The sequence below is a fragment of the Onychostruthus taczanowskii genome, unplaced genomic scaffold (assembly GCF_017590055.1).
Source record: "Onychostruthus taczanowskii isolate IOZ18803 unplaced genomic scaffold, ASM1759005v1 scaffold4, whole genome shotgun sequence".
Taxonomy (NCBI): domain Eukaryota; kingdom Metazoa; phylum Chordata; class Aves; order Passeriformes; family Passeridae; genus Onychostruthus; species Onychostruthus taczanowskii.
The window spans coordinates 12,701,588-12,712,355 of record NW_024501459.1 but is presented as its reverse complement, the minus strand read 5'-3'; the positions used below and the strand labels follow the sequence as shown (position 1 = coordinate 12,712,355).

At 33.0% G+C, this 10,768-nt stretch overlaps 1 long non-coding RNA gene across 1 annotated transcript; it reads right to left on the bottom strand.

Annotated features, from left to right (window-relative positions):
* Positions 1-572: 572 nt before the first annotated feature.
* LOC121340088 lies at positions 573-5,039 on the bottom strand. The gene is made up of 2 exons (XR_005953255.1): positions 4,848-5,039; positions 573-847 (listed from the first exon to the last, which is right to left on the bottom strand). It is a non-coding gene; the product is annotated as an uncharacterized LOC121340088 (long non-coding RNA).
* Positions 5,040-10,768: the final 5,729 nt, after the last annotated feature.

Sequence of the window (10,768 nt, the reverse complement as noted above, 5' to 3'; positions counted from 1 at the left end):
GTAACCACAACTGTAAGAAGCCTTAGCATAGATATGTCAAAATAGAAAACGAGAAAGAAACTAAATAGAAAATCTAGAAATTCAGTTAACGTGCTAAGCACAGAGTCCTATCTACCTAGAACATATAAAACTTACTGAAATACTACTTTGATCTTATTTAATATCTCCACAAAGGTTCAGAAGAGGAAATACCATTTCCCCGTTCTTTAACTAAATGACACTCACTAATTTGGATTCTCCATTAAATTAATCTAAATTGAAATACAGTCAGATGTTTCAGAGATTTCCTGTAATCCTTACATCATAATTCACTACTTTCATAATACAACATCACAACTACATAACAAAATCATAAGTGATCCTTAAAAAAGTTTTCATCTTCAATCTTGCAAGCTTGTGAACAGCTTTTCACATGTTTATAGGATAATTGGTTTCACAAAACTGTGAAACTGTGACTTATATTCACATATGTTTGAAAGATTGGAGCCTAGGATGCCATTAAAATCTGATACTACAATAAATCAGTTTGCAAAATAATGCATTCATTTTCCATGCATAGGAAGAAACTAATGCACTTCAAATTTTCTAGTTCTTCACCTGATTGAGACTATTTCTACTTATTCCAGGACCAGTGGACACTGAGGTCTTGAAAAAGTTGCTACTAATCCTCTTTATTTGACGTTGTTATTCTTACCTTTAAGTCCTCCACACCTTTCCTGATTCTTTTAAACAAAATAGGAATTATTTAGTCATAGGTTTGACAATGGTAAACAAAGTGAACCTTTTGTGATGGATGGGAGAGCTTCTGCCTCAGTTGTAGCTCCATATGGTGCACACCACCATGTCTCTGATGAGAGGGGGAGGACAAAATGAAACATGACCACGAATATCTCAAGCATTGTTATAATTAGAGAATGTTAATAGCAGCACAGCATAGAGAAAGTAGTGGGATGACAGACATTTAAATCATATTAGGACCAGTGATGATAGGGTGGTGAATATTTAGCCTACAAGGCATTATTAAACTTATGTCAAAAACATGGTTCACATGAAAGTGCATAAAATAACTAATAATAAACAGCCAATAAAGGAATAAAATGGATGAGGATTTTCACTGGTAATTTTCTAAGTGCATGAAAGAGAAATGGCTTAGGAATCTAATGTACAAAGTAACCCTTACTAAAGAAACCAGCAAATATGCAACAGTTCTTTTCACAATGGCACAATGCCATTTCTGTTCTTTTCTGGAAATTAGTAATGCCAGAAATGAAAAAAAAAAAAAAGGTTTTTTGAGATTTGTTTGTATAAGACTTCAGTACATCTACAGATTTTTAAAAAAATTATTAGTAACTGTACTGAAATCCGATCCTCTCAGTAATCTTATAAGCAATTTTAGTTAATGCAGGATGCCAATCCTGAAAACGAATGAGAATTTTCTGATAATTCCTTTCATATTTTCAAGTGAACATTTTGTCTTCTCCTTTTAAAATTTCACTAACTAATAAAAGCATAGATTTCATTATAGGGCTGTTCTGGATTTCCTTTTAAGCAGTTCTGGAATTTGTGGATGTAAAGAGGAGGGTTGCTTTTGCCAGAAACTTATCCAATTAAAAAATAAGAATGAAAATGCAAAGGAGAAACAGAATTACTAAAAGATGTTACAAACAGCATCTAGTGGGGGGTTAGAGAGGATGTGCAACTTGTTCAATACTTACTAACATCACTTGTGAAGATTTTTCATTTTATTGTGACAGCAGAGAGGAAATTTAAAAGAATTCACTACACCAAATATTATGCATTTCTGTGGAGCACAGCTAAAAAAAGACACGTCTGTACTGTTTCTCTCAGGTGGGTAAATGTTAAGAGAGAAGAATCCAAGTTTCATGATGCAGCAGCACAAAGCTAGGAAGTGAAAATTATGTTGCAGCAGAGTCCTGAAAATATGACTGTAAAAGTTAATCAATAAAATGTCTATTCCTGTCTATTCACTAGAGGCCCCAGCTGCATAGCTTCACACAATCGATACTACAAATTATTACGATTTCCAGGTTCCCACTGGACATTCCAAACAAATCTTTCAGGTGTAACAGGCTTATACTGGGGGGGAGGCAAGTATGGTGGAGGGCTGCGGAGTGGGACTGGGTTTGTTGTTTCCTCAGGTTTATTTCATCCAGGATAAGTATACAACAAACAAAGCCTGTGACTTCAGTTGCAAACTTTCAGTTGCATCCCTATGAAATAAGTGTAAGGGGCACTCTGTGAAATTAGCAGAAAATGGTTTTGTCCTGTTTTAAAAATAAATATTTTTAGTCTGGTTAGTTAATGAATATAAGGGTTGCTTATTGTTTTTAAATCCTAGTCAACCATTTCCTTTTTTGACCACTTCCATGAAAAATAACTTGTTACAAGGCCTTTACAACAAGGAAATAAAAGCATACAGAAATGAACCTTTCCCCTCAAAGGCCTCACAACAACTATAGCAGAATCTCAGGACTCAGTGTAGTTCTAAGTGACCAATTTAAGCTGTGCTGTATTTTTCTTTGTATGGTCCTGTGCTCTCGCCTTGATACCAGCTGCATTTGTCAGATTCACTAAGGAGGAAGGTAAGAAATGTCCAGGACTGTATGACTTTGAATAAGTCAGCACCAAAGGGATGTTACTTTATGACACATGCAGTACCCTTCCTAGTGACTAAATATAACCCTTATGACATTCCCTGTCCCAAAATACCCAGGGGACAGAGATCCATTGTTCTTTCTGTTTCCCAAGGAACAGAACAGAGCAGATACTGGCTGGCACAGCATTACTGTTTTCAGGTACACAGTATGTTGTTTTAAAGGAAAATTTCAATATTTAAATTACTTCACTGTTAATTTCTTAGATTTATCAGTTCCATTTTACTAAACCTATTGTTTTGAATTTGCAGTTTTAATTTTTTCCGATGCAACAAATAATTTGGTCACCGTAATCCTGCAGCAATGCATCAGAATACTTTTAAAAAACAATGGTATCAAAAACAAAGTCAAAATTTTACATAAGATTAAATAAAAATAGTTTTGATAATCTATAGAGCTAAGTAAAGGTTTTCCTTACTCAAAGTTTATTATGTTCATGTGCTGAAGTAACAAACTTCCAAAGTCACTGAACAAGTGTAGAAAACAGAAGAGAACAAAGGTCGGTTTGTTAATAATTTTTTGCATGTGAAGAGATTCATTCAAGTTTTGTTTGTTCGTATAAGGTATAAAAATCTATTAAAAAGTCCTTCTGAAAAATCTTTTAATGATTATCATTTGGCCTTCTCTTTCAACCTTAGTGAAACTCATTTCAGTGAACTTTTGCAAAATTCCTGCTCTCTCAAAAGCTATATTTCATGACACAATCAATCAGCTACAGCTGGGAGTTTCAATTCCACTTCCCCCCTCCTTTCCCCCCATCCCACTCTAAGTTACCACAATCAGTAGTCCTAAAAGTTTGTATCCTTTTTATTTACAAAGAACTATCTACAAGATTAGGCATAACATGGCATTTTGTAAACTGAGGAATTACGTTAAATGGTTAAGAAAACCCACTATGACAAAAGATTCAAGCTGTGTTAGGAAAGTAAATCAGTGACAGTGTTTTCCCTAGAGAAGTACTAGTAATGTCTTTAGAGATATAACTACAGGTTGAAAACCACCAAGCTATTTTATTTAAAGAAATGAAGACACATTACTGAAGACAGGGTTTCTTCAATGAAGCTTTTCCCAGTCTTCAGCATAAATATTTGAGCTGAAGAATGGATGAAGTTCCAGTCTAAAAGTCATTTACACTAAGCGTATATAATATTTTGCTTTAGACGCGTGATGTTTGTTGCATCTGAATTTAGCAAGTCTTCCTAAGAATACATTTGCTGAGGTAATATTTTATGCTTGCTAAAAATCTGAGGTAAAACATTTAGCTCTAAATGTTCAATCCACCTCCAAATGAACAGGCTTTCTTTCTGCAGCCAAATTATCTTGTATAAAGTGTTCATCATGCTCTGTGATATTACAAAACGGCTTGAAATTCAGTCTGTATATATCGGGATTGCTTAATGCAACATAACTTTAATAAGAAGAGAATGACTGCATGAAAAAAGCATCAACTAAGTGAGTAATTTTTAGCATAGTGTCACTCTCAAGAACTCTAAAAAATGAATCACTTTGTGACTCAATATAAAATATAGTTTACATTAAGCTAAATGATAAAATCTAATTTTTGAACATTATTACTTTTTGATAAAATCCTAAGAGCTAGGCTTCAATCTAATAGATACTAAATTTGACTTCTTAGAACAAAAGTACTTTTTTCAGTGTAAACTCTTTTAAAGTGTACAGTTTGTATTTTTTCCTTTATGTTAGCAACTTCATATATGCCTTGCTATTGTGACTAAATGTTCAAACACCAAATTTTCTTTAATTTGGTAGCCTCTTGCTTCGAGGCAGCTTCTATAACAAAAAAAGGAAGGACAATAAGACCCATATGTAACCTTTGGTCTCTAAAAAGAGGACGATGAGAATACCATTAACAGATAGGTAATAAACAATTACACATACTATTCTACTTCAATACTACAGAATATGAATTTTAAAAATAAACCAGACTCCTACTAATAGTACTTTTCAACACTCAATATTTTAAGTGCAGGACACATTTTAAAATATACATTAATTGATCCTTTAGATTTAATAGTTTATTCAACAGAGTTACAGGACACATTTACACTGCATTTTACCTGAGAGAAACGATTAATACAGTACATATTAAAAGGATTTACTGCTGGCTTTAATGTCTTTTGTTTCTCAAATACCAAAAAATAAGTAACTCACTTGTAATCACTAATTTCGTCTTCAGAAATTAGAATATGTTTTCTCTGGGTCTTCATCTCTCCGTCTGTGATTTTCTACTGTTCTGTTCTTGGTGAACTGTTTCTGCTATTTGCTCACTTAGCTGCTCTTGAGTTGCTTTCAAGCTGGATTCCATTAGAAGAAGTTTTTCATCTTGACTGGCAAGTTCTTTGCCTGTAAGTTAAAAAAAAAAAAAAAAAAAAAAAAAAAAAAAAAAAAGAAAGAAGGAAAGCTTTGCATTTTAAGCTCAAGCAGAGCAATATTTTTGTTTTAAATGCAATGCAGTGCAACTCTCAGTAAGAGCTGGGCAAATACTGTTTTCAGGAGAAGAGCATCATTCCATTCCCAAATCTTGAGAGGAAAATATGTTATAAATCTATTAAGAGCTGGCTTAAGTCTCTTTCATTGTATTACAGTAAACTTAAATAAAGAAACTTGGATTCAATATTATGAAAACATTTAAACTGCTATCAGAGCTTACTGTGTACATGCACATCCAGTATTTCGTTCCTTCTGAAGCAAACACCTACTGCCTTTGTATTTTGCAGCATAAGTCAATCTAGAAATCAAAATCACAGTTTTGAAAATAAAGCAGTTTTTATACCATTTAACAATAGTAACATGTACAATTTAAGCTTGAAGTCTTCAATTTCATTAGATTTTTTCATGAATTATAGAGCACATGCATAGTAAAAACCCGTTCTTTTCCAAGGTCATCCAATAGATGGCAATCTTTCCTTAGACCAAAAGAAACCGTAGCCCTGCTCTGCCAGCTCTCAGAAAAATAAGTGATTTAAGACAAAGACATTTTTCCTTTGTTCTTTGTTGACCATTCTCCTAAAAGATATATGTACATAGGCTTTAATTTAAATATTTAGCCCTTAGTATGTGCACACGTGAGTTTGTGTTAGTGTGCAGGTGTATGTGTTCCTGCACAGACACAAATCCACACACATGTATATGTTTTTTATACTCTTTCATAAATATATGGCTTTAGACATATAGACACATGCAGTGAACAGGTCTAGGACATTGTGGAATAAAAATAAGCATTAAAACAGGTGCTTCACAACAAGCATTTTATAGCACGCAATTCCTTTATTATTCAGTATTCAAATTATTTTGAAATTTGATATCAGAAAAATGTAAGAAATTAGAGATCTTGTAGTGATAGTTCAATAAGTATAATAAAAGAGGCATTTATGTGATTGTGGATTAAAACCCCTGTTTTTAATGTGCCATAATATAATATTAGAGAGTGAAAATACATCAGACTTCAATGAAATCAGAAAACATTATTTTTCAGGTTTAGATTGAAAGAATCCCTTGAAGAAAAACATTTGTGCTCTGTTAACATGATTCTGCATTTATTGTCTTTAATGTCTGACAACATTCACCATATGCACAGGATCTAAATTCATCTATTCTATCTTCCTTTATGAATTTAGAATATTCAGAAGATCAATTTCCTTATATAAGAAATGGCTTTGTTCTTTTCTAATTGACAGTAACATAAGCTGACTTTTCACAAAACACAGCAACAGTCACCATTTCCATGAGTAAAATTACTGTATATAAACTGTTTAAATTTAAATTTTTGCCTCAAAAAGGTATACACAGCTAATGCTAGCAACTAAATGTTTAACAAGCAGTAGATATCACCCAGAGCTCATCCTTACTTAATATCAAGCAAATATGAATCTTTGTGAACTAATGAGTTAGATGGTTATTAGTGTCAACACGTGTTTAAAAAAATGTGCAGCTTAAAAAACAATGTAAAACCGACTTTGCTTTCTTACCTAAAAAATGAGAAGTACTGGTAAAGTCAAATGTATGCTGCCATCATTCAATAAGAATTATAATATATATAAAATTTTTTTTTTCAGTGCATTTTGCACCCATTTTTGCAACACATTTTTAATAAATTTAGTGTGGTAGATTTTCTGTCTGGAAATAATATGACTACTTTTTTGAGTAGCCTTATTTATCTGTGGACTCCAAGTATTCGATTGGGGTTTGAAACCAAAAGAAGGGTAAATCTTTCACATGTAATATAAAGCTCTGCCATTAAAAGTTTTCCAGCTGTTGATCTGTTTAATTGTTTTTCTAGAAGACACTCCTTCATATAAAAAATGAGGTTTATTTAATTTTAAAACTTATTAAGTTCCTGTCAATTTTGTGAAATAGTACTGTATGTATTATCCTGAAGCAGATCTTTAACAATGCTTTAGAAGTTCTTAGAAGTAGTTTAGAGCTGTGATCTGTTGTGTGGAGACAGACTAATCTTCCACAATTTATTTTATTTATATCTGCTTTGATTTGTGAACAGATCCAGCAACGTATTTTTTGTAATTGCGCAGCTATTTAAACATACAAGAGGCGATTTAATCACTAATTTTAACAATCAGTTTTAACTCACAATGTGTCCTGGTAAAAAAGGGTTAAATTATTTTAAGTTTACCTATGCCTTGGACTTGAGCCTTGGTTGATCCCAAGCCAGAGGCGCTAGCAGCTGCATGCTTTATTTACAATCCCTTTGTCAGACTTACAACTGCCCCAGGCTATAACATAGTGTACCTAATGTTCAAACTGGCAGGTAATCTTATGTCAAACATACTTCTTTGATTTAAAGTGATCAATAGATTCTTGTAAAGAGGTAATTTCTCTGATGTTTCCACCTTGCCTTTCTTACAGGTGATTCACACAAAAGCCTGCTTATATGATGTACGAACAATAACCAGAAAGCTATAATCATGTTTTTTCAGATGTTTCCGGTGCACAACGATTTTGGATCAATACCCTGTGTAATACAATTATCTGCAATGATCTGGTTGTATTGAAAAAGAATTTGCAGCAGACCTCTAGGGGGTTTTATCCAGAAACACGTATCTGGCAATGTTGTGAATAGTGGAAGAGAAAATTAAGGGGTTGACACAGGCTGTCTATTATGTTCCAAATGACTTCATTAATATTTTATTTGGTAAAAGTAGTATATTTCAAGCTCTACTATACTGTGACTTCAAAATATTAATAATGCAATTTCCTTGTTGCATTTGCTTATTTTGAAAACTAGTTCTGGCACACATTACTGTGAAAATCAAAAGTATCAACCAAAATTTTTTTAAAGCAATTTATTGCCCATACTGAAATGATTGCTTGTTTTTCCATCTTGTTTTGCTTTTGTGTAAACCACTCTCCTGAAAAAAAATACCCTATGCCTCAATGCACTATTGCTAAAGCTGTTAATTTATCTATACAGAGATTAATCATATCAGTTTTAAAAGTCACCTAAAATATTAGGAACTATATCAAACTTGTTAAGTTAAATTGAATTTTGCATTGCCAATGACTGAACAGGTGTTCTGGCACAGAAATAGATGTTTCACCAAATCAATACAAGGATTATAGGACAGAAATAGAACTACTGAAAAAAAAAAACCCAGTTGTGTTTATTTTGTTTTGATGAAGTCACAGTCTGTATCTGTAAATTTACCCTAGAGCTGAACAGGGAACCTTTTATATTCATTTGATTGCAACAATCATATGCCCATATTGAAAATTCTGTTTCATTAGACTATACAAAATTCATATTTCTGTAATATTACTATTTTTGTACATTATTACCTGTCTTTCTGCACTGCTTATGCACACCCTGCAGTTACTGATTTAGCTTCTGAATCTCAGTTCTCAGTATGGTGGTTGTGCTGTCTCTGTCTGATTCCTTTCTTTCTGTGTGTCCTGGATACTGGCTTTCAGTTTCTTGACCACACTGTCAAGGTGCTCCACCTCAGCCACTTTTGCTTTGATACCTTCCCTTGCCCGCAGGAAATCGGCTTCCGACTTTCTCAGAAGGTCATCTCTTTTGCGTATTGCCTGTGAAGACAAAAGGCATTCCATGAGGGCCTTTTATGATGTACTTTTTATACTGCATCCTGCTATTTTGAGCTATAGGATACATGAGATTATACAGCACCTCATTAGCAATTGGGTCAACTACCCACATCTCCTCTAGGATCAAAAAGTTACAAGGACTTTAATTTAGAAAAGTCTGTTGAAGAAAAGATTCAGTATTACAATAAATACATCATTAATCAATACTTATAAGTTCAAAGGCAAGAAGAAATATTCCATCTAATTCTGAGAGAAAAATGGGAAATGCAGTTTGATCTAAATGAACACTTTTTCTTTAAAGAAAGAGGGAAAATGTTTGATGAATAAAAAAAAAAGGAGGGGGGTACTTAATCTCTTGGTTCCAACTGCTACAGAGTGCTTTCATTTGGCACTCTGGTGAATGGTGTAGGTTTATGTAGCCATAGGGATATCCCAAAGTATAGGGATATCCCAAAGGATAAAAACTACCATGCTACCTTTTTTTCCCCTCTTTCATTGCTTAAATATCTTATTTGTGTAGAAATAAATATTATTAGGCTCTGTTTTGTTATTATTTGAAAATGTCACACACACTTTGGACTTTGGATTTAGAAGAGACCTTTTCCTTAAGACACAGCGCCATGATTTTAATTTTTATCTGCACAGTTGTTAAGTACATGCTACAAGTTTGTAGGTATAAGTTTCATATCAATCACTATTGAGCATTCATGACTGACTGTGCTTTATTGGCTTGATGCCACACCTTGATTCTCTATCATGCTCCATCATGCTTCTTTTAATCTGAATATTTAGTACTCTTTCATGTCTTAATTACAGCAAATTGCGCACAGTTGGCACCATTTCTTGAAATTAATCCCAGAGTACTTTGTTTCTGTCAAGCACAGTCAAAGCCTTAGAGAATAATAGTAAATGTTATTGCAGATCTAAATTTAAATGACTGTCTATGTATTTAACTTAAGCCTTTAATTATTCTTGCTGTACTGTTTTTGGTTCAAATGTTAAATATTCCTTATTGAGAATGTAAAATTGTTTCAGACAGCTTGAAACTGGTGATGCTAACATGACAACAATTATTTGTATTAACATATTTTTTCAGGTGTGCAAAATGTAATAGACAGGGTATAATATCCTGCTGCAGTAATATGTTTCTATTTCTTTCTGTTTATTTGGTAAACAATGAAAAGGTTCTAATTACAGGGAAAAGATTGTTCAGAAGTTAATTCCCTTCTGTTGTTCTTTTTGTTTAACTAAAGATTAGAAATTAAACAATCAGCACTACTTCCTCATTAGTTGATTTCAAAGCTGTCTGCATGTCTTATACCTTGTATATCTTTCATAAACCAAATAGAAAATTAAGGGCTTGTTAATTGTTTTGAGTATACTAGTAAAAAAAAAAGCCAAACAAAATATTAACAACAGAAACAAGAGTGTCCTAAATACTGTCACTGGTAATTCCAATTATATATTTGGCAAAGTTCCCAAATAAGTAGAAATCATTTCTGCTCATTGTGCATTTTATTGATAGAGATATCATGCTATCCATAAAGTCCAAATGCTTCCATCTTATGAACATTTTTTGCACAGGAAGCATCCACAGAAAAAAGAGAAAAGAGTAAATAAAACTCCTATGTACATTTCATCTGGAGAAAAAGTATGACAAGATAGATTTCTGACACTGAAAATGTATATGAATGAGTTTTACAGTTAAAACAGGCAAATGCACTTACAAAAATATCTGCAAACATAATGGAAGAAGTCATATTACTGTACTCATTTTATTTTTATCAGTATGCATTTTGTCAGCACTGCTATCACAAACTCTAACATATCTTGAATTTAGAGACAAAACCCAGAGAAATATGTACTTACAAAATTAGTGATAAAGTGGTTTTTTTCCACAGAATTCATAACAAATGTGTATAAGGTAGTGCATGCCCAGCTCCTTCACATTTGCAATGTGATTTCTGAAGAGATAGCTGTTTTGCTCATTCTCATAGCAAAAGCATACCTGA